Here is a 25,727-nt window from a genome sequence, read left to right as displayed (position 1 = left end):
GGAATTATTGGAGAAGTGCCACCTAGAGGAATTATTGGAAAAGTGAATAACCTGAAGGGAAGGCACTTTCAAGAGGAAAACAGTGATATCTACAGGATCCCTAACAAATTATTAAGAAAGGGTGAAGTGCCACCCTAAGGAGAAAACCTGCATAAAGGTTATTGTTAGGCTAATGACTGTTAAGTCTACGGAGAGTACTTTTGAAGATTTGGACAGTGTAAAGGGAGGAGCCACAGAGCCAGTATAACAGGAATACTGGCAGAGATTATAAGAAGACTGATAAGAATAAATAAGGTGTAACAAGAGGATACATCTAGGGTGCAACTGTGCATATAAAGCATAGTGTTGAATAAATTTGCCTATACTACACAATTATGGCTGCAGCGAGTATGTCACCGCCACCCCCATTCCTGTCAGAACCCAGCACTCCACCAATAAGATGGGACAGGTGGAAAAAGTTGTTTGACACTTACCTGATTGCAATAGGGGTGATAAGTTTGCCGCGGCGAGAAAGGAAGCTATCCTGCTCCATAACTTAGGAACTGAGGGCAGAAGTGTTTATGATGGATTGCCTGATCTCGTGCAGCAAAGCCAAGGTGAAATCGACCAATATTCAATCGCAGAAAGAAAATTGGAGATCCATTTTGAGGCTAAGAAAAACCTAACGTTTGAGAGGCATAAGTTCTTCCAAAGGGTACAAGATCCACAGGAACCAGTGGAGAACTTTATTGCGGCACTAAGGTCATTGAGCCATACATGTGAATTTGGCCTGCTCACAGACTCCCTTATAAGAGACCAATTGGTCAGATGCACGAATAATGTGAAAATACAGGAAAGACTATTATCAAAGGATGCATCACTTGAATCAGCCATTGATACAGCAAGGCGTATGGAACAAACCCATAAATATATGTCTACCATGAAGGGAGACAAGCGAGAAGGAGAAGTGGCTGCAGTGAAGGGTTTCCGTAAGATTGTCGCAAACAAGGAAATAAGATGTTACAAGTGTGGGAGCAACCGCCACATTTCCACAAGTATGTTTTGTCCCGTCAGGAATATCTCGTGTTTGAAATGCCAGAAGAAGGGCCATTTCGCGAGGGTGTGTCGGGAATCAGGCGTGGTGCAGAACATTGAAATAGGAGGAAAAGTACCAGAACAAGTAGAGGATCAATAAATGGAACTGTGCAGCCGGACAAAGCATGTGCTAGAGATTTCTGAGGTGTCAAGCAAAGGAGGTGCACCCACAGATGTGTTCATGATCAACGGGAGAGTAGTGACCATGAAGGTGGACAGTTGTTCACCATGGACTTTAATGTCAAGGGCAACATTTCTGAGTTGCATGCAGGGAGACGTGAAATTGTTGAAAGAACACAACATTGAGCCTTATGCATATGGAAACGTGAAGATTGATGTGGTAGGGATGTTCCAGGCCTCCATAAAATATAAAGGAAGGAGCTGCGAATCGGAAATATATGTGACACAAGAAGGGTCATCACTCCTGGGGTGGGGTGAGCAATGGAAATTAGGGATCAGAATCCAAGCGAATGCAGAGAGACCTATTGATGTGGCCGAAGTGAAGGACAAGTGGGAGAAGGAGTATCCCATGGTATTCAAAGATGAATTGGGTATGTTGAAAGGATTTGAGCACCAAATTCGGCTGAAGGCGGGCGCGAGCCCGACGGTGCATAAGGTGAGGCCAGTACCTCATGAGTTGAGCGAGAAACTGAAGGTGGAGGTGGAGTCATTGCTTCAAAAGGGAATAATAGAAAAAAGTGAAAGCTCAGAGTGGTTGTCGCCGGTGGTGGTGGCTGCAAAGGCGAGTGGAGACATTAGACTTTGTGTGGACCTGAGGGATCTTAACAGAAGCATCCTGGTTGATAGACATCCCCTGCCGATAATTGGTGATAAATTATCTGTACTAAACAACGCCAAAGTATTTTCAGTCATTGACCTTTCTCAGGTGTACCATCAGATTCCATTGAAGGAAGAGTGTCAACATTTGACAGCATTTATTACAATATTTGGAACATATAAGTACTGTAGGATGCCATTTGGACTCGCCTCGGCGGCGGCGGTATTCCAAAGGGTAATGGAGACAGTACTGGATGGAGTAAAAAACATTATTGTGTTCCAAGATGATGTTCTGATATATGCTAGTTCCACTAAGGAACATGATGAAGTGTTGAAACAGGTGTTGAACAGATTGGGTGAGGCAGGGCTAACGGTGAAAAGGAGCAAATGTAAGATTTCGGTGAGCAGAGTGGAGTATCTGGGACATGAAATTGATGAGCAGGGAGTGAGACCGAAGAGGAATCTAGTGGAAGCATTGAAAGATGCACCGGTACCAAAGGATAAGGAACAAGTCAAATCATTTTTAGGGTTGGCTGAGTATTATCACAGATTTGTGAAGGATTTTGCCAAAGTGTCAACTCCTCTTAGAATGTTACTTAAGAAGGGTGTGAGATTTGAATGGTCAACAGAATGTGATGTGGCTTTTGAGTGCATTAAAAAAGCAGTGAATGCAGCACCATCCTTAGGAAGATTTGATTGTAAGGATAGAAGTGTGTTGGTGGTTGATGCGAGTATGTTGGTTTTGGGGGCAACGTTGGTGCAGCATGACAAAGACAATACAGAGAGAGTTATTGCATTTGCGTCTAGGACGCTAAGAGGAGCAGAATGTAAATATTCCGTCATTGAAAGGCAAACATTAGCTATGTTCTGGGCTGTAAACCATTTTAAGTATTTCTTGTGGGGGAGAAGATTCGTGGTCAGGTCAGACCACAAACCCATGGTGCAGCTCTTTGAAAGTGGAAGGTGGGCTTTGGGTTCTCCAAGAATAAGCAGGTGGGGTTTAGGACTTCACAATTTTAACTTTGATGTGAGCTACTTGCCGGGAAAGAGAAATGTGGTGGCGGACTGCCTGTCCAGGCTACCAATGGAAAGAAACGGGGTAGAAGAAAGAGAAGTAGAAGAGGAGTCAGTGGTGGCGGAAATACAATGTGCGGTCAGTAGAGAAGAGTGGACACTAGAAGAAGAGTCTGATGAGGACCTCAAACTTGTAAAGGAATGGACAGTGAAAGGGTGGCCAGATAAAAAAGTTTTGGACAATAAATTCAATACATGGTGGGAGATAAGGGATGAATTGAATTTGTGTGAAGGCAGATTGAGGAGGGTTAGGTGTTTGGTTCCCCCTCAGCCAATTAGGTTGGTTTTGGTGAGATTAGCACATCAGGGACATCCAGGGGAAGCTGCCATGAAAAGGAAGTTGAGGCAGAACTATTGGTGGCCGGGAATTGACAAAAGTGCTGAAAGGTATGTTAAAGATTGCTGGAGTTGTCAAACAAGTGACAAGTGCAGAGTGGTAAGAGAGGCCCCATTAATACCTAATGTGATACCAGATCAACCTTGGAACAAGTTGGCAGTGGACATTATGGGCCCGGTGACCGGCCTGGGAGAAGGATTTAAATTTATATTGGTGGTAGTAGACTTTCATTCTAAATGGTTCAAATGGGAAGCAGTGAAAGAAGTAACAACTTAGGAGTTGATTGGTTTCTTGGAAAAAGTTTTCCTTAAGGAGGGTGTTCCAGAGGAAATTGTGTCTGATAATGGAGTACAATTTGTGTCCGTGGCAATGAGGAGTTTTCTGGCGGGCTACAGCATAAAACACACAAGGACTGCACTGTATAATCCCAAGGCGAACGGTCTGGTTGAGAGAAACAACAGGTATCTGAAAGGGGGCCTACAGTTGGCAATTAAGTCAAGACAACCATGGAGGGAGGTGTTGAGGATGTTAACATGGAGTTACGTCATTACACCACACTCTGTAACTGGTGGATCTCCATTTGTGTCAATGAAAGGCAGGGAACCTGGTACAAGGCTTTGTCCAGGATGGCTAGGGATGGCCAAGGTGGTCAGTGTGGATCGTGATCAAATAATGAGACTAATTAAATTGAATCAGGAAAGAAACAATGAACTGTTTGATGACAGGATGAGGGTGAAAGAACAGGAGTGGAAGGTTGGGGAGATGGTGTATGTTAAAAATCCAAGGTTGGTGAACAAATGTGTGGAAAGTAAGTTCTTAGGACCAAAAAAGATATGTGCGGTTAAAAGCAATGTTGTTGTCTTGGAGGGAGGGGAAGTTTGGTCAAAAGGAAGGTTGGCAAGAGCGAGAATTGAGAAAGAGGATACATTGGAGGAGAGATTGAAGGGAAGAAGAGAGAGTGTGGACAAGAATAAGAAAGAGGAAGATGAGGTGAAGGAAAGATTGCTGATGAGGAAGTGAAAGGGGGAATGGTGGATGTGAATGTGGAAAAGAAGGATACAGATGTAAGAGTGAATGAAGAAGGTTCACATAGGCATAGGTCAAAGCCTGTGAGGATGAGAGATTATGAAACTGAAACTTAACATTCATATGGAAAGTAATTCAATAATTAAATGTTCAAATTTCAAGAATTAATTTTGTATGCATAGCATATCTCTATTTTAGGACTGTTTTGGTTATGTGAAAAATGTAATAGAAATAATGTAGGTTTTCGTATAATTAGTTCTTATAAGTTATTTTTGCATAAGGGGAAAGATGTGTAGAGCTTATGTTTGGAATGTTGCTCTCGAGCTGGTCTCGCGGACTCTCTGGATCGTATGCTGGGAGAGCCGCGTGACCAGCGAGAGAGGGTTGGAAGTTTGAAACTGTAGAGTGTAGTGTTGGGGCTCCGGGGAGCTCTGCAGATTAAAAAACTTAACCTTCCGTACCGTGTCCGTGGTATCCTTTCACTTTGATTATGCTGACTAGGGTGGATGGTAGTTGCAATCCAACACATCTGGTGAACCAAAGGTTGGCAGAACCCTGTAAAAGCTGTCCATATTAATTACCGGAATGGTAGTTCGCAATGTCTAAAGCTCTTCCACTTGGTAACAGAGGTGCACAAAACAACGGTGCTGGTAAGCTTAATGGCACTGTTGCGTCCGGACAGGCAAGGTTATAATGAGGCCCTCATTCTTTCTTCTGATTTCAACCAGGCTGTCACATATTAGTGACTTATGTTTAGCAGTTTCCAGCATCTTTTCTCCACATAGTTTGTAAAGTTGGAAATCTCGTTCCAGTCCTTCACACCCCAATACCTCTAGTGAGCTAACAGCAGTAAATGTGATTCTCATATATTTATGAACAATACAATTATGAGGACACTCCAGTAAGTAGAATGGGGGCTTGCTATAGCCTTGGTTTTCTGCTATGTATTCATGGCTTAAGGATTTCCACGCTAACTTAGTCACGTTTTGTTCAAAGTCTAAGGCACTTAAACGTTGTTTTTATAATTGCCTTAAATTGTTCAAGAGAGACATCCACAGGGTCAATATAGAGCTGCATGGACACTCTGTAAGATTAATTTGCCAACGAAAGCAAACAGGTGTGACTTAGACAGGCAGCTCTGTATAACATAGATACATAAATAAGATGCGGTAATGTATACAGAGTAGTGTTAAATTATTTCCAATACATACAAATTGAGCTTTCCTAATTTCATTGAGCTGGTGAGACAATTAAGACCAAACTCAAGATAGATAAATTCAATCGATAGATGCTTTGGGTAATTTAATAGGACTTAAGACAAGTACTTTCACTTTCATGATCTTAGTTTCAAATCCTCTACCCCAGACTTCGCCACCATATAGTAATATTGTCAGTATCTTTGCCTTGTAAACTTTCAAAATAGAATTAAGAGACTATCCTCCATGGTTTCCAGGAAAACATCTAATGGCCCCGAAATACTGTTGAACATTTCTTTCTATTTTTTCTAAATGAGTCTGTCAGGATAATCTGTCATCAAAGGTGACCCTCGAATAGTCATATTGCAGCACAATATCAATAGGTTGCGAGCCAATGATCCACGTGAACCTGTTTTTATACTTCAATTTGTTTGGGCTCAATTTTATAACCTTAGTTTTGTTGACATTGAAGTTGAGTCATTTTGGTTCAGAATTGGAGCCTAGTTTAGTAAACAGGTTCATCAGCCCTTGGGGAGTGTTATCTAAAATGTCTAAAGTTACTGTACCCAAAATAATCTCCTAGCCTAGGAGGATATGTATCGCATCCACCTAGTGTTCAGAGAGGTCTGCTAAAAAAAGTTTAAATAATATTGGGACAGAATACGCCACTGCTTACGATCAACAAAGGTCTGTGGTTTTCCCAGATCGGGTCAGTTAATGCTAGTATCAGATTATAAGACAATCATCAATTCGAGAAGGCCATTGGGAATACCACAGATGTAAAGTTTGCGCCAAAGATACTCCCTTTGGATGTAATTGACAGCGGCACTATAATCGATAAAGGCTACATACGTAGTCTGTCCTCCTATGTGCCAAGCAGCTTCAACCATGGTTGTTAAGTGAAATATGTTAATGGGAGAGCTCATAGCTTTGCGAAAAACTGTCTGTTTCAATGGGATGATATTATGTGCACTAGCCTAGCTACCTAGCTCAGATAGCAGTACTTGCAAGAAGCTCTCAAGGCTTTGAGTATGGCTAAGAAGATCCTGTAATTTTTAGGAATATTGCGGGAGCCTTTTTATGCACCTGGACAACAATGCTTTCCCGCCAAGAAGATTATATTAGATTAGTATAGCTGATGGACTTAAACATTTCATAAAGTTTATGGGCCTACCACTGTGGGGTTAGCTTGATAAGAACATTACACACCCCAGCCGGGGCAGGCGTACAAGAGTTCTTTAAAGAAGAGATGAAAGCAATCAAGTCTGCTATTTGGAAAGTAAACAACCACTTTGCATTAGTTAAATCGAAAAGGGATTTGAATTGAATTTTCTGACCAATAGTAGAGGCAATATTTTTTTCGCAATCCTGTTTTGAGGTGCCTGCAACCATAGGCTGTGAGACAAGGGTGGGTCTAGCCAATTTCCAGAAGGATTGGCATCCATTATTTCTAGCATCGTTGATCAGTGCTTACGATTGGGCACATTTCATATCTTTTGCAATATTGTTTCAGCCATCTAGTATACTACTTTGTTTTCTTCTTCTAGATCTAAAAAGTTTGTTTCGGAGCCTGCAAGTATGGTGATGCATGTAACACATCAGTGCCCTTTTGGCATCACATATTTTATGATTGAATTGCTGTTTGTGTGTAGTAACAGTAGAGCCATGAGATTTGATAGTAGCCAATGATCTATTCGGACTTAGTTCATTAGTGAATCTTTTAACTGTTTCAGGATAGGGCTCCAAATTCTGAGTAGCAAGGATGATCAGTTCATTCTGTTCAAGCTCTGCAGTATCAATGGATAAAACACTAATTTCATTGAAAATATGAGTCCATTTCCTCGGTTTATGTTCTTTCCATCGAAAAGGTTTCCAACGAAACCTTTTCCAACAAAAAGTATCTATCAAAAATGTTTGCATCAAATGCATTTTTTGGGATTTTTTGTTTTTGGGTGGGGGTCCCCACAATCCCCTGTTTTTTACCCTTAAAAACCCACCCCAGTGAAAATTAACCCTTTATCCCACCGATATATGCATTCAATGCATATTTTATTGATGGATAATTTTCATTGGAAAAGATTTAGTTGGAAACCTTTTCGATGGAAAGACCACATACCAATTTCCTCCAGCTAAATCCTTTAGGGTAAGCAATTTCAATATCAACCAATCTATCATTGGCTTTCTTTAACTTAGTATGGGTACAGCTAATTCTATTTTTCCCCAGGATAACTTCAATATAACCTATATTGCCCATTTGAAGCTGTGGTTCTGGAATCCCAATAGTTAGTAAGAGTGGGCAGTGATCACTTTCCTCACAAGGGATGATGCACAAGTCCAACTCGATATTAAATAGTGATGTGTGTACAAAAACATTTTTGATGATATTGGCACTATAAGGGGACACTCTTGTATAATTACCAGGGTAATATCGTGACAATGATCATTCAGCGTACAAAAGCCAAGTGCCCCAAACAGATTAGCCCAGCCACTACCACACATGTTATGACATGTTTTTAAAAGCATGGGCAACCACCACCAGGACCTGATGACTATCACAATAATACTCAACTAAGTTTTTGATCATATTTGTTAATGAGAAATTAGGGACTTGCCCAGCGTGGTCTTATAGGTGAATAATTAGTGGAGCACACTCATACCTGTAGGGAAAATTCCAGGTGGTCGTGCCTGCAAGTGTTAGCTGAAGGAACATGCAAATTAGTCAAGTCATGTAAGTGAAATTTTCATGCTAAATTTTGGACACCCCAATCTGCCTTTTGCCATTTGCTTCGAAAGGGTACATCTCTCATCAAGAATAATGTCCTCTACCACGCATTATTCTTGGAAGGCAACAATACTCAACGTTTTTTTAAAATAATTTATTTTTTAATTTATTTTTAATTATTTGCATTAAAATTGAAACAACCATTTTTTTAGCAACAACCTAAAACTAAGTACGGTACAATTCTCATTACCAACATGCTTCTCAACAGACAAACCAACTTAAGTAAGACAAGAAATGGAAAACAGAAGAAAACAAAAAGAAAAAAGAAAAAAAAAAGAAGCAAAACGTAAGTGTAGCCATGGTCGTTGAGGGACTCGATCTATAAGGTGACACTGGCAATACTTCGGCTAGAAAATTGACCATAGCAATTACGTGTTGTGGTTTTTCATCCATCCATGAGAGAACGCCACCAGGCTTCAGAGTCTGAGCTTAGAAATTATTTTAATGATGCTTTATTTTGGCTTCAACGCCATAAGAGTTTACCTAAAAAGAAAACACAGATCTAAAACATGCAAGCAGAACACAAATGCTTAATGGCATGCAAATTCTGCAAATCAACTATTGACAAGGTACAAATAGTGGGTATTTATTGTGGCACACAGTCACATCTTCAAGAGGCCTCTAGGCCATAAAAGCTAGCCTAGCAAGAGAGCACCGATTTAAACTTGTAAGCAAGACCCAAATAGTAACTGTCATGCGTATTCTACAGTCAATATGATAAAATGCCACTAGTGTGTGTTTATAGCAGCACATAATCCCAATTCATAAGGACACCAACAGTCTTTTCTACTCTTAAAGGTGTTTAAAAAAAGCTAGCATTGTCCATCCTAACATTGGGGAGACCACCATCAATAGGTTGAAAAAGAGCAACACAACATTGAGCAAAACCCTTATTTCTAAGAAGAGGAATTATTATAGTAGCTCTAACATGGGCATATGCCCGAGCAAAAAGGGTACAGTGAAGCAGATCTTTCTTAGCAACACCACACAACAGACATGAGTTATCAGCGGTTGTACCCAGCCACCTGGCCGTGACCGCACTGAGAGGTGAGCAATTGAATCTTGCTTGGGTTATGACTTGACCATTCATAAAAGTGGTCTGACCAGGATAATTACTGCTGAGTAGTGGTTGATGTAATCGCTGCATGCCTCAGATTCCTAGGTTTTGCTAACTCTGAGGATTCTCGCAAAGCTTTCGAGTAAAGTTGGAGATGCGTTCTAAAGTGGGTTATGATCAATGCAGTTAAAATATTGTCAGGCTTAAAGTGCTGCAGTGCATTTATTAATAAAACTTTTTTTTTTAAAATGCTATGGCCATTGAAGATTTATTCTCTAACAATGCACTGATTAGGAATTGGGCCTAAGAATGAATGTTGGCCATAAGGCCCTCTTCTTCGAAGAGCTGGGAGAATCGAAGGGTACTCCAAGAAATAAGGCTGATGCAATGGTCATTGTCATTGCAAAGAATAACTGGGAAGAAAGGTACAAAGTGACTGCCAATTATCAAATTCTTGAGTGTTAGAAGTGCATCCATCATTTGCATTCTATTACCTCTGCGCTTAGTTACAATCATGGTATTATCAAGATAATGCAGGGACAACCTTCTCCTTGTTTTACCTTTTTAAAGGCTAACTCATCTTGTGGAAATTGGTACAAACCACTTAAGAGAACAGGTATATGATTAGTTGCTTCTCCCTGGACTGTAGTTATACGTAACATGTGGGGTTCATTATGAGTATGTAGGAAAGAAGTTGCTGTAACGGAATTACTGCCACTTTTCCTGCACCGCCATATTACGTGTTTGGTCCTGGAATGGGGGAAGTACGTCCAGCTGGAGGTAAATCCTCTCACTTTCTGCTGAAAAATCAGCAAAATCAGTGGAATCACTGTAAAGACTGGTAGGGGGTGTCTGTACTTCTGCTCTCTATACGGTAGAGGAGAGGCACAGAAGACCCCAGCCAAGATTCTCTATAAGGTAGCAATGGACGAGCAATCAAGGCCTAGCTTCTCAGGAGGTGATGCGGGCTGGTTCTTAAGTACAGTGTAGTCCCCAAGTCCCCACAAAGGAATGTCCACACACTGTATTACTGAAAACACAGTCTTTATATAATTAATATTCAAGGGTATGTACACGATCACAATAACGCACTTTGTACTCGGAAGTCAATAATGATAAATATATACAATTCTAAAGTGGTACCACCAATGTTATCGAATCTCATTAAAGTGCATCAACTGTACGGTTAAAATGTAACACAGATCAATAACGAGGAAACCAGCAATAGAGATAGGCAGGAACGTAAGATGGTTGAAACAATAGGCAGAATGCTGACCCCTACCGCTAGGCACAGTTCTGTGTGGAGATCCCCCCACTTGGGCAACCTGTAAATAAAGATATATAGCACAAGCCCAGTCCATATATTGTTCAATAGTCTTATTTCCTCCTATTAAGTTTTTACCTCCCCAATGCACCTGGTGGAGTAGAGTTCTCCGAAGATGCGTTGACCGATCCTTCTTGAGTGACTTCCTTTAAAGCAGGAGCCACGGATCGTCGAGAGGCGTCGAGGAACTCGGCGTTCGGGTTCGGGGAATTGACGGCCCTTCTTGAGTGCCCTCCCTTTAAGGCAGGAGTCACGGGTCATCGAACGTCCGACGGAGAACAGGTTGAACTACGGCAGCGAAGTGGCAGCTTCGTTCCTAGCGGTGCTCGTCGATGACAGAGCATTGGCGTCCTGCAAGGAAGAGGCGTGCGGGGCACCTCGGTGACGATAGTTCTGGGCAGCAAAGAGATGATGAAGAACTGTGGCCCAGCAAGGGCGTTGAGTCGTCCGTGTCTCTGTGGTCTTTAAGTGGCGGGAAACCCACCGGCGGATGCTCCTCGGCGCGTCGACATTCGGGCCTTCTCCAGCGGGATAAAGCGGGCGACGAAGCAGATGAGAGCGTCCGATGATCAAAATGAAGTTCTTAGGCAAACGGGAGCACGGAGGCTCTGGTCAGCGACAGCAGTCACCAACAGTGGCCGACAACAGTCCGAGTGCTTCTCTTTGAGATTCCACGGCAGTCCCGGTCTCGGGTCAGCAGCCTGTTGTAGGTCTGTCTACGGGAAGAGGGCGCCTTACCAGGTCCTCTCTGGGTCAGTCCTTGGAGACACAGCAGCTTTCAGATTGTGAAGGAGAGCAACAGCAATTCTTCTCGTCCAGCAGGGCTTCAAGGTCAAGCTTCAGTTACTCCAGTTACTCGTCGTAGTGGACTTCAGCTTCTGAACACGATTCCTAGCAGTGAGAGGTCCCCAGATATACTGTTGATCTCCCATTCATTCCGCTGGGTCACACTCAAGCATCCAATCAAGACTAAGGGCATTCATGCAGGCAAGCAGCCAATCAGGCACACGAGGTATTCAGGCCATTCACTTCTCTCCAGACACTCACAACAAGTTATGTGTATTGGGACAAGTACCGAGCCATTCAACACTCCAAACTGCATTCATACCGGTTTCGGGCAGGGCTTTCTCAGTCATCGTGTCAACCACCAGATACTAGACATCCTCAACACAGAATGCATATTCGTCACACACTCTATTCAGCCGGGTCCCACCCACAGGAGGTACCCACAACATACATCACTGGGAAGGCTCCAGCTAGTCTGGCCGGGCCTTCACAACAACACCATATATGGCACTTCCACCCAACAGCCAGTCAGGGGGAAGGGACAGAGTCAGGGCTTCCCAGGACTTTGGAAAAACAAGGTAATAGGTAATAGAAAGCAAGAGGCCACAGGGGCCATTTTGTTTTCCATCAGGAATCAACTGATCCCAATGGCAGGGCCGGGGTATCCCCAAAATGGAGGATACTGTGCGCATGTGTCAAATTCAGCCCATACCCTGCTCTGCTAGCCACCCACAGGTGCCCAAAAACATACACTAGGGGCACAGGGTTGTACCCCCACCCATGGGTGTCATAGGGTATCCCACGGGTCCGTTCACCAAACCAAAAGAGAGAGAGCTGCACCGCCAGGAGTCCCACATGAACTCCTGCGTGGAAAACACGACAGAACACATGATAAAAAGCAGTAAATGACAAGGATACGGAGGCCCTGTCCCTCCGACGCATTTCCAGCATCACAATCACCACCAGCGGAATTACCACCGTTCTAATTCCACCGAAATCCCCCATGGAGTCCTATGAACTCCAAGTTAATGGGGACTTAAACCGCCATCACCACTTGTAATCTGCTGGTAAATCCGCCAGACCAAGTGGCGGTAACGGTAATTCTGTTGGGTGGTATTCCGGCAGATTTGTCACCGGAATACCGCCCAAATCGTAATGAGGCTATACATGTCTCAAGTGAGCCGTCATAACTCCACCAACAAGATTCAGCTTCCATTGTCACATAAAGGCAGTGGGCCTCATTACAAGGTTGGCGGTCCGGTAATAACGATACCGGTAAGGGAATACCGGCACTATATCGGACTGGTGCATTACGACCTACGATGCCTGTGCTACCGGCAACCGCAGGGACCCATAGTGACCGGGTAGCGCCTACCCGGTATGGGCGTGGGCACGCGGCAGCCGTGCCAGTCACACTGGCTTGCCGTAATGAAGTGATCATTACGAGTCACTATGATGCTGGTAATACCGCCATCGCGGGAAAGGCGTTAATAGCAATCTGATGTGTTCCAAACTGCCACAGGTGCACACAATCAGCACAGGTGGAGGCAATGGAGTCAGGCACAGCACAAAAGGAGCCCACACACACATCACACCCCTTCAAAGTCCAAAATGATACCACTAGCAGTTGCTGTACAGGAGCTGGAGGACAAGCCTTCACTGCTACTACTCCAGCAGGCACTAAACCAGGGAATGCAGAGGCGGCGCAGGAGGAGAAGGAGGGTGAAACTGGGCCAGCACATACCACCAGCGCAGGCAGTGGTATCCGGCAGGCAGCCACCAATCCCTCGCATAAGGGCCAGTCCATTTGACTTAACCCCTGCACAGATCCACACCATGTACCGCCTGAACAGGGACACAATATACACAATTATGGATCTCATTCACAATGACCTGGTCAGCCGGATCAACATCCATACCGCCATCCCCCCTCTGCTGAAGTTAGTGTCTGTGCTCCACTTCCTTTCACAGGCACAAGCACACAGTGGGGCAGCTGCATGGCATCTCACAACCATGTTTCTCCTGTGTGCTCAACCAGGTGCTGGATGCACTCCTGAAACACGCAAGGCCCCACTTATTGCTACCACGGACTGCGGAGGAGGTAAATGCCACCAGAATTGCATTCTATGCACTGGCAGGCATGCCAAACGTCATTGGTGTCCTCGACTGCACCCATGTGTAGCTGGTAGTCCGGCATGCCGTGGAGGTAGTGTACCGCAACCGGAAGCTCTACCACTCCCTGAATGTCCAGATGATGTGTGATGCAAGCAAGATAATAACGCATTGCAGTGCTAGATTCCCAGGATCCACACATGATGCAATGGTGCTGCGCAACTCCACGCTTCCCCGCTACATGGAACAACACGCTGCACAACGTGCTTGGGTGCTGGGTAAATCCAACCACAGGGCCATGGGGGTTGTTCTTGGGGGAGGGGATGCCACAAGCATATGTTTGTTTGTTTGTTTATTTGGTAATGCACACCAAACCCGTAGGTAACCGGGCGCAGCAGATAGGAATACTTGAGGCTTAGTTACAACATGGAGACAATACTTTACAGGCAAGGAAGATACACAATAGGTTACAGTCAGGTATCCAAAGGTTAGATGGAAACATGAAATGATGATACAGTAGAATAGGCATTTTCATAAGCAGGTAAGCATATAAGTCATACAGGTGTTCAAAGTTCATATGTCATTGGACTGTAGCCAGTGTAGGGAGTTATGTCTGAAGCTAAGATAGGACTGATCAGTCCTAAAGTTTAGAGGTAGTGCATTCCAATATTGTGCAGCTTTCATAGGGAAGCTTCCTACTCCTGATTTGGTGAACTTGAATCTGGGTGTCTGTAGGCAGTGAGAGGTGGCTGCTCTGGATGGTCGGGTCGAGGTTTTTCTAATCATTCTTTCTGTGAGATGGGGGGAGTGGAATTGTTTAGGCATTTGAAGGTGAGTGATATGGTTTTTAGTAAAATCCTATCACTTATTTTAAGCCAGTGGTGGTCTCTTCTGAACTTGGAAATAAGTTCTCTGTTGGTTACACTAAGGGCCGTTCTGAAGGCATTATTGTGAAGTATTTGTAGTTTGTTAATGATATATTTGTTGGCTCCTAGATACAGGGCATTGCAATAATCTAGCTTTGATAGTATTAGAGCATTGGCTATGGTGATGCGACTTGCTTCAGATAGATATGGTTGGCAGGCCCTGATAAGTGTGCCTGTGTAGGCAGTAGAGGAAGCTAGGGAATTGACCAGTTTTTTTAGTGATAGGGTGGAGTTGAGGTAAAATCCTAGCATTTTAACCTCATTTACTACTTTTATTATATTGCCATCTATATTAAATGAGGCATAGTTGGGACTTCGTTTTTTTTAGGTTGGCTGTGGAGCCAAGGATCAGGATTTCTGTTTTGTTATTATTCAGGCAGAGGCCATGAGATGCCATCCATGCCTGAATGAGGAGGTATATTTCATTCACCAAGGCCGTATCCTTATCAAAATTGCCCGAAAGGGGGATGAGGATCTGGGTGTCGTCTGCGTAGTTAGTGTAGGTGACACCCAGTCTGTCCAATTTGTCGAATAGGGGCTTGGTGAATATATTATACATAGTGGGTGAGACACAAGATCCCTGTGGGACACTGCAGGAGATGTGAATCGGGTCAGCCGAAGCCGATGGAGAGAAAAATCTCATTGTCCTATTTGCTAAAAAGGACTGGACCCGGCTATTGCATTGCTTGAAAAATGGGCCGCCGATGCTAGGTGTTTGCACAGAACTGCATGGTCCACCAGGTCAAAGGCTGCCGACAGGTCAAGGAGGAGTAGCATGGCAGTTTTACCTTTGTCCTTGAGCTCGTCTATTTGGGTATTTAGGTAAATTAACGCTGTTTCAGTACCATGTTGTGGTCTGAAGCCGGATAGGCAGGAACCTAGTAGGTGGTTGGCTTCGAGGTAGTCCTGAATTTGCAGGTAGGCTACTCTGTCAATTATTTTCAGAAGAAAGGGTACTGTGGTGATGGGTATGTAATTGGTGGGGATGGAGGGGTCAAGAGTCTGTTTCTTGAGGAGTGGTAGAACCCATGACTCTTTTAGGCATTTTGGGACTGCGTTAGTTTTAAAGAATGCATTAATTTGTTTTGAAATAAATGGTGCTAGATCTCTTGCTGCATCTTTAATTGTTTGGGCAGGACAATTGTCACCTTGACAGTTGGATGGCTTTATGGATAGGATGATTTTCTCCGTTTCCAGTATGGAAACTTTGGTGAATCTGAATGGTGCTGGCAAATTAGGTCTTTCAGTGGGACTGGGCGCTTGAGGCTCGGTAAAAGCCAATGAGGATTTTTTGTTAGCGATTTTTGTTTGAAGAGTTGTTGTTTTGCTCGATAGGGCATTCTGGATGCTTGTACACCATTGTTTGTCCTTGGGAGCATTGTCTAGAGGGTATGGGGGATTCTAGTTCCCGGAGGATCACAAAGAGCTCCTTGGTGTTGGAGCTAGCTTTAGAAATTCTCTCGTTGAATATGTCTTTTTTGGTACGGATTATTTCTTTCTTATATTTGTTAGCCAGGTGGGTTAGTTGTAGTTTGTTTTCCTCTGAGGGGGAGTGACGCCAGAGGGATTGTAATTTCCTTTTCTGGAGTCTTTTCTCTTTAAGATGGGGTGTAAACCAGGCATTGAGATGAGCCTTCTGTTTACTTTTTCAGAGTTTGGCTGGCATGATGATATCTAAGGCGTTTGTCATTGTGTTGTTGAAGACCGCTACTAAGAGGTATGGGTTGGAATTGCTTGGTAGCGAGTTGAGAGATGGGATGAGGAGGGGGAATAATTTGTCTGATGTGATATCTTTTTTGCATCTGGTGGGCAAAGGCAGTGCTATAGCAGTAGTTTTTTGCATTTGTTTATCTATTGTAAGTGAAAAGTCTATCAGATGATGATCTGTCCAAGGTTGTGGGGTTATATTAGTGATAGTGGTGGTACAATTCAGGTCCGCTACCCAATCTAAGGTTCTTCCTTTGTCATGGGTGGGGGCGTAGACTTTTTGGGAAAGTCCATGCTCTGATAGGATAGTTGCTATAGATTGTGCATGTTTATCCTCAAGGTCGTTAAAGCCTAAGTTGAAGTCACCCAGCATTAATATCTGTGATGACTCTTTGGTATTATTGGCCAGCAGGCTGGATAAGTCTATATAGCAAGTGAATAGTTAGTGTCCTATTAATGGATACAGGTAGTTTGGCCATATGCAGTTCACAGGAATTTAGTGGTAATGGGGTGGCAAGTCTTAAGGCAAGGCTGGTTTTGGCTATAATGGCTAGACCGCCTCCTCTAATGTTGGGTCTGTCCACTCGGAGTATCTGATAGTTATCTGGGATGGCTAGCATAAGGGCAGGGCCGGCTGAGTCATGTAACCATGATTCAATGATTGCCAGGAGGTCCAGGTTATTAGAGGCTAAGAGGTCGGCTATTTCGGTGGCGTGTGCTACTAGGGATTTTTTGTTAATCAAGGCTCCAGAGATGGTAGTCGTATATTTAGGTCTTTGGCTACCAGTTGGGTTAGGGCTAGCTTGGTTAATTGCTTGGTTAGTTATGGTGTGGGGTGTTATATGATGGCAAAATGTGCAGTTTGGATACTTGGCAGGGCCTTCTGATCAGATCCAGAAAGTGAATCATAGTTGGGGCCATAGGTATTAAACTTGTGGTCATGATGTAGATTGGTAGAGTAGTTCATTCTAGGCTCATAAAGTCTGGCTAGTCTGGCTCGGAGTCTATTATTTCTGTCTGATAGTGGGCATGGTGTGGATTTGATTACGGACATTATTATGTAGAGTGGGATTAGTAGTATTTGTATTTATTTATTTATAAAGCGCATCCAGGCACGGAGGCATAAGGGCACGTAAGTTCGTTAAAGAGTTGCGTTACAGTTACAGGAAGGTACAAGCAATGTAGTCAGCAAAAAGTTCCAATGCAGTTACAGTTAGGAACAAACATAATATAGAAGGTGCATACAAAGATACAATGAATTACAAAGTGAGCTGGCAGCAGTCCGTCATGCTGGGGTCAAGAGGTTAGTCTGACATGTAGTCCAAGTTATGGAGCCAACACTTCGTGTTATGTTTGAACCGGTTAAATGAGGGTTCTGCTCGTAAAGGCGCAGGGATGGTGTTCCATAGTTTGGAAGCTTGTACAGGGAAGCTAGCTCCACCCGAATTGTGAAGTTTGAATCTCGGAATGGTCATGGTGTTAGTTTGTGCTACTCTGAGTGGTCTAGAGGAGGTGTGAGGTGTGAGTTGGTTGGTAAGGTATGCTGGAGCAAGGTTAGCGCTGGCTTTGTGTGTAAGGGCCAGCGTTTTGAGTGATATTCTATGCTTGACAGGGAGCCAGCGTAGATTACGTCTGGTCTCGGATATGTGTGCCTTTTTGGGAATGTTGAGGGCAGCTCTGATGGCATTGTTTTGGACTACTTGTAGTTTATTGATGTTTTTGTGACTAGTGCCCAAGTAAAGGGCGTTACAGTAGTCTATTTTGGAAAGCACTAGTGCTCTAGCGAGAGTAATGCAATTAGGTACGGAAATGAATGGTCTGCATGCAGTGATCAGCTTGCAGGTGTATGCGGCTGATGAAGCTACTGCATTGGTTTGCTTGGAGAAGGATAAGGTAGCATCAATGTAAATACCAAGAGTTTTAGTGTTATTTGATACTGGGATGCGATTGCCATTTATGGTAAAGGCTTTGAATGCGGGATTAAGATTTTTGAGTTTGGCATGCGTGCCCAGGATGATCAACTCGGTTCTTTCGTTGTTGAGGCACAAACCATGGTGTGCCATCCATGCTTGTATGACCGAGTAGATTTCATTAAGGGTCGTGCTGTCTGTTTCGTAGTCACCCGAGATAGGTATGAGTATCTGGGTGTCATCCGCATAGTTGGTATACGTGACACCCAGAAAGTCAAGGATATCGAAGAGGGGTTTCGTGAATATATTATAAAGAGTTGGGGACACGCAGGAGCCTTGCGGGACTCCGCAGGGTACTGGTGCAGGCTCAGCAGAATCTGTAGGAGAGAAGACCCTCATGGTTCTGTTTGCCAAGAAGGAGCTGATCCAAGCCGTGGCGGCATCTGAGAAGTGTGCTGCAGATTTCAGGTGGTGACAGAGTGTTTGATGGTTAACCAAATCAAACGCTGCTGACAGGTCAAGCAACAAGAGGAGTGCAGGTTTGCCATTGTCTTTCAAGGTTTGGATCTGGGTGGTAAGGTCAATTAGTGCAGTTTCCGTACCGTGTCTCGGTCGGAAGCCTGATTGCCTAAGCCCTAAGAGATTATTTGATTCTAAGTAGGCCTGTATTTGTTAATAGGCTGCTCTGTCCAGTATTTTTAGTAAGAACGGTACAGTCGTTATCGGTCTGTAGTTAGACGGGTTGGCTGGATCAAGAGTGGGTTTTTTGAGGAGTGGGATGACCCAAGCGTCTTTGAGGTTGTCAGGAACTATTCCGGATTTGTAAGTGTAGCCAGTTCTTTCCAGTATACATAGCGTTCATTCTACTTCACAAAGTAGTTAGTCCAAGATTAACAGGTAGATGCAGTTAGTAGTGAGGGTTTTGGGCATGTTTAAGAGCCACAAAAGTGGTCTAGTCCAATATAGGTGAGGCAGTTTGAGTTCGCAGAATAGGCTAGTTCAATATATGCAGTGCAGTTCAAAATCACAGAATAAGCTGATTCAAAATACGCAGTGCAGCTCAGAATCACAGAATAGGCTGATTCAAAATTGGCAGTGCAGCTCAAAATCACATATTAAGCTGATTCAAAATAGACAGTGCAGCTCAAAATCACAGAATAGGCTGATTCGAAATAGGCAGTGCAGCTCAAAATCACAGAAAAAGCTAATTCAAAATAGGCAGTGCAGCTCAAAATCACAGAATAGGCTGATTCGAAATAGGCAGTGCAGCTCAGAATCACAGAATAGGCTGATTTGAAATAGGCAGTGCAGCTCAGAATCACAGAATAGGCTGATTCGAAATAGGCAGTGCAGCTCAGAATCACAGAATAGGCTGATTCAATATATGCAGGCCAACTAAAGATCACACAGTCACAGAGTGGGCTAATGATCAAGCAAGCAGTGGTGCGAGCCTAGGCAGGTTAAATACACAATATGGACTGGGCTGATGTTGAAGGAATCAAGCAGCGTATTACACAGGGTAATAGATAATAGGTATAATTAGTTGTGGCAGGTGGCGTATTTATCTGTGTAAAAGCTACGGAATAGAAGAGTGCATAGTCACATACGTAGGTGTGCAGTTAGCGTAGTAGCATAATATTTAAAGCATATCATACACGTGTGCGCAAGCAAAACTTACAGACCATGACGGTACAGTGCAGGGTAGATGCGTACGTTGTACATAACGAAAACAATAGTTATTATTTGTATCATTAAGGTGATTGGCGGTGAACGGACAACACAGGTAATTAGAACAGTGTCGACGATGGTTTGGCCTGCTAGCATACGTTGTGCGTAGTAGAGACAGAGCATGTTCCAGAGTGTTTTAGTTTTAGAGGTATGGGGGTCGTAAGGTTGAGATTGAGCCGTGTGGTCAGTGAGCTGGCATGTTGGATAGGGTAGTAGAGGTTGATTTTAGTGTCGATGGGGTAGTCATTGAGTTGGTCATTGAGTACGGGATTCTTACCATGAGATGAGACCATCGGGCAGCATCTACGGCCCCTCAGCTCCTCCGGCAACAACAGACACAGGCAGTGGTGTTTGGCCTTAAAGGATGGTCTTGACGGAGATGGCCAGCTTCGCCTTCTGGTGAAGTGGTGCCTGGGGGATCACAAGCATATGCAACCTGTCTGCTGGCTGGGCCATGGGGGTTGTTGTTGGGGGGGGACCACAAGCATATACAATCTGTCTGCTGGCTGGGCCATGGGGGTTGATGTTGGGGCAGAGGGGACCACAAGCATAAGCAACCTGTCTGCTGGCTGGGCCATTGGGGTTGTTGTTGGGGGGCACACCGGCCTGGGTGCCAAACACTGTGACCCCAATGATTACGACAGGATGCATGAGACTGACAATGGATGCAGACGTGCCATGGCTGCACAGCTATGTGTAAATGGTAGCTACAAACACAGCACCCACCCCTGCACATGCACATGGGACATCATCAGACCTGAGCCACAGGTACCACAATGCACCAACCTGCAGTCACAATGCATAATTCACATGAGCGCAGCAAAGTGCAACGCAGGTCATGCAGCCATGACTGAGCCAAACCCAACTGCCTCTCAGGGAATCCCCTGTCACTGCCCTTGCCCGACAGGTACACTACACACCATCATGCCATTCTGTGCACCTGAAGGGACACTCAAAAAACCAATGGGACATGGATGTAGAAAATATAATTCAGCAAGTAGTCAACACCACTGACACATGTGCGAGTGCTGCAGGACCAATACACAGAGCCTCACTTCCACCATGCTAGTTGACACCCAGAACCATCACAGAAACGACTCCCTACACTGGCGGACCATACCACCAATTCCGTTGTGCCATGGTCACATGGGTGATGGCATTGACAGACATGTACATGGCGTCATCAAGTATTTGAAAGCATGATTGGCAAAACAACGTGTGTCATGTTGCACATCAGGGAAATCCATCATACAGTGCCCTACATGCATACTGAATCTTCCTCTGCAACACAGCCATCACATGTGAGTACATCATGGACCTACTGACATCATCTGTGTGAGTGCTGTATTGGGTGTTAACGTCCCTAAAACCTGAATGCTACCCATGTTGCTCTAATAAAATGGCAATAGCTGGCAGTGAAGAGCTCTTGTATTTGACCACAAACAATGTGCAGCCAATGTACACAAAGAATGTCAAAAACCCTCACAATAAAACTTTAAATTGCTCCCATACCGGTGATGCTGGGTATCCCTGAAGCCGGTGCTCCTCATCTCTGTCATGCATCCACTCAACAGGCACAAAGAGGACTACAATCATGTGCATGCACGCACTCATGTGATGATTGAGCAGACTTTTGGGCTGTTGAATGCACAGACACGGGCCTGAGAAGGTGGGCAAAATTGTTTTGGTATGTGCCATGCTGCACAACATGTGCATCGGCGCAATGTACCCCTTCCCCCTGACATGGACCAAATTCCACAAGAAGATTAGGAGGATGATGGGGAAGATGCTGCATATCGAACACAGCTTAATGTGCCTGAGGGACCTGCTGTACGCCAATCTTTGACTGCCAAATATTTTTGATGGACTGGGTTACACAAAGCACTGGGAATGGTGAACACTGGGCACTGTTAAGAAATAAATTAACACACACTCAATAATCAATGTCCAGTCGTGTGTTCTTCATATGCACACCAGTGTATTAAACAAATGTGAACTATGTACAATTAACAGGTATAAATGTGGACCTCAATCCTTTGATGTCCAACAAAGTACCCCCCACCCCATCCCTCAACCCCCCCACACACCCACGGCTCCCACTTGCATCCCTCAACACCCCCACACAACCACGCCCCCACCCTCCATCCCTCAACAGCCCCACACACCCACGACCCTGCACCCAATCCAAGTCCAACCGGACTCCCTCCTGCATGTGTGTCCGGCTCCTGATGGCCCCTTTTAGATGGACGGTGTTGCTCCTCTGGCCGGCGCATACTGCACAGCGACCAACGCACCAGGCTCGTCTGGGTCAAGCTCGCCGGGGTTGTGCTTGCCGATGGTGGGGGTTGTGTCTCGGCCACTGCAGCATGATGTTGGGCCATGGTGGCAGTCAACTGTGTGAGCGCTTGGCGTGTAGCTTCCCCTTCTGCAAGATATTGCTTCACCATGTCGAGCATGGCCTGCTGGCGCTCATCCATGCGGCTCATCCGCCCCTCAAGGTTCCGTATGGTAGGTCCAGCTGGTGGTTGCACGGGAGGTGGATTGGGACTTCTTTGAGGGCTGAATCCATCTTCGGGCATCTGCTCCCCAGAGCTGCGACCACCAGATCCATGTCCCAAGGAGTACTGTGGTGTGTGCAGCATGGTTGGTGTTGCTTCAATGTCCTCTGACATGCAATGGTCTGCTGTGTATGCCTCCTCCTCTTGCTCGTCCTCCTCTGCACTATGTTGGGCGGATTGAGCTGCCTCACCGAGGTCACTTGTGGCTGTTGACTGCGGCCCCTCTACATCGCTGCCCGCTGGTGATCCCTCCTCGTCCACATGAGGTGTCTGCTGTGGGGCAGGGGTTTTCTTGGCTGTGACCTTTGGGGCTGGTGTGCCTTTTGGCATGAGTGCCTTGATGGCACCAATGTTTCCTGGCTGGGGCACATTACTAGGTGTCGGAGCTAGCTGCTCCTCAGGTTCTCCAGCTTCTGTCCCTGTTGGCTGGGGTGCTGTGGCTTGGGAGCAGTGGTTCACCTCAGGCCAGCCCTTGACATCGGTGCCATCATCATTCCCTCTGCTCCTGCATGCTGGTGTTGACTTGGTTGGTACGGTGTGTTCGGCATCGCTGTCTGATCCTGTGTCTGTGAGAGATGGAGAGGCAGGGCATCAGTCATGGGTGAAGGTAGATCCTACATACATTGATGTTAGTACATTTTGAGTCCTGTGCATTGTCATGTGCATGTTGGAGGGGTGGCCATGCTTCTTACAGGAGTTGGGGGTGGGGTGCAGTGTTTGGGCATCCTTCTGGTGCATCCATGATGTCCATGGTGTCTGTTGGGTGGCCTACAGGTGTGTCGTGGATTGCGTGCTGTAGCCATGCCTCAGGGGCTGCATGCCATGTGCAGTTTGGTTGGGGCTCAGGTGTGCAATCGGTACTGGAGATGTGTGCACCATGCAATGAGATGGCACAGTGGTGAGGCCTGCATCTCTACAGTGATTCATATGTGTGTGTCTGCATGCAGATGGTGCTTGTGTTTGCAATTGGGGAATCATGTGGTTTGTGTCAGTGGGGTTTGTTGTGTGTTTTCGTGACAGGGATGTAGCATTTGTGTTAGGGCTGACCTCGGTGGGAGGTGATGGGTGATCTATTTGCTGTCATTTACTTGCCATTTGGACTCCACCATTGTATTTGGGGTGTTGTGTGTGTCTTCGCTTTTGTATTATGCTAAGGGTCACTCACCGTCATCAGCCGATGATGAGACTCCCATCTCAGCATGCCCGACTCCTTTGATGGCCTCGATGTCAATCACAGAGCTGCACGTTTCCTCCCACCATGAAAGCTTTATGGGTGAGGATGTACTGCACCTGTTGCCTGGACCTGGCTACAGTTGGCTGACAGTATGTTGCGGACACACAGCCGCAGATCGTCCCACCTTTTTCAGCAGTCTTTTATACTGCGTGGGGTTGTCCCCACCGCAGAGACCTTCTGAGCTACCTCCTCCCAGATGTTTTACTTCTGTATTTTGTCGGCACGGTGCAGGTCTGGGCAGAACACAACATTGCATGTTGGACCAGGGTGTCTGCAAGCATGTTTAGCTCGTCGTCGCTAAAACGTGGCTTACGCAGACAAGGTGTGCCTTTACGGGTAGCCTGGAACATTTTCTGGCTGGCAGAGTACACAGTTTGCAATTCCAGGTCCTGTAGGCGTAGGATTGCAATGGATTGTGTTTTTAAAGATGGCCGCCAGAGCATTTCCCGTTCCGGCGCGATGATGTTGCTTCCGGTACTGGCACTTCCGGTGCCGGTATGAACGGTACCGGTATCAATTGTACCATTCTGTCCGGCATCTAGGATACCGGTGCCTGTGTCTGCGGCATGGATGATGCTGCTATCGGCGGTTTGGAGGGCCTTAGCGGCATGCTGGTGCAGCCGTTACCGGACACGGTTGCACTGGCATGCCGGTAATTTGCACATTTTTCCAGCCAACTCATAATGAGACCCAGTGTGTTTGGTGTGTTTGGTGTGCTTTGTGTCAAGTGCTTTTGGAAAAAGCTTCCATCCACTGTTAATCACTCTTGTTCAATACAAAGCCCGGCCCAAAAGAGGAGCATTGTGGAATGTGGCGAGTGAGCTGTGATTACAGCCTGAAGCTGCCTGTGACATAGAGGAAGTGAACAGAAAGCGACGAAGTGGTTTGGGGGTTTAGCATGTCGGTTGTTTGGGATTCGACCGTGAACGCCAGAAGGTACGCTTAATTAACAAATAATATCACCTGTTCACTTCCCTTTTGTGTCTATTATAAGAGCAAAGTTTGGTAGCCTGGGCAATTTTGAACTCTGGTAAATATTATTAAATACTTGATTTGAACGTCTCACGATGGCGAATAAAGCAAAAACCAAGCAATCGACCTGTAACTTGCGGGCAAATTAGAAAGTGAATAACCGTACGAGTCAGATGGAAGTAATTGAAGCCCTTGCAGCAAGTGGTGTAAGTAATCATGAGGAGACTGAGACATGGCAGCACTAAGGGGCAAAGGGAAACTCACCTCATATTTCACAGCAAACAAAAAACAAGTGAATAACTCTCTGGGTGAGAAGAAAAGCAGTGAGGGAATAACTAGTCCGCAAGGCTCTGGACAATTACATGAGATCGACATCAATTCGTTGCTCAGTCTCTGCTATTCACTACAGACAGTGGGCCTCATTACGAGTTTGCCGGTGCAGTAGCAACGGTACTAGTAAGCTTGTCGGTACCGTTGTTACCGTACCGGCAAGCTACGAGTTCGGCTTGCGGGTGCCTTTGCAACCTCCAGGTCTGACCTGGTGGCCATACCGGCACGCGCAAGCAGAACATGACGGTAGCACCGGTACCGTTATTAACGGTACTGATGCTACCACCTTCCCCACTCCCATTAAGCCCTATGGGGCTCAATGGGAGCCCCTACGGGGTTCAAATGGGAATGGGAAGAATGTTTTCTAGCGCCCAGAAAAGGGCAATTACCGGGTCCGGCAAGGCCGTAATGACCCAGTAATTGCCTTTTTCTGGGTGCCAGAAAAAAATGAATACCGGCGGCAGCCGTGCCTGTAATACAGGCACAGCTGCCACCAGGCTCGTAATAAGGGCCAGTGACTGTGGCACATGTGATACCACCCCCAATGATCAACTTGGTCACATCCAAATGGAGGCTGAAACTGACAGGAATAAAGCTAAAATGAATGCCACACCACCTAATATTAGGCTGGGCACTACACCGTTGTTATATAATGACTCTATTTATGACGAACAATTGAACCAGAGTAAAGACCCTTCCATGGACATTAGTGGGCATATCTACAATGCAATTTGACTAAAGATTCTTTTGAAGCTCGGGGGCAGAATGAATGAGGAAATGAGCCTCCAAGTGAAATGTTGCAAAGAATGAAGGGGTA

The sequence above is a fragment of the Ambystoma mexicanum genome, chromosome 14 (assembly GCF_040938575.1).
Source record: "Ambystoma mexicanum isolate Mex_15411 chromosome 14, UKY_AmexF1_1, whole genome shotgun sequence".
NCBI lineage: Eukaryota > Metazoa > Chordata > Amphibia > Caudata > Ambystomatidae > Ambystoma > Ambystoma mexicanum.
The sequence above is the reverse complement of the archived record's forward strand: the minus strand, read 5'-3'. Positions refer to the sequence as shown.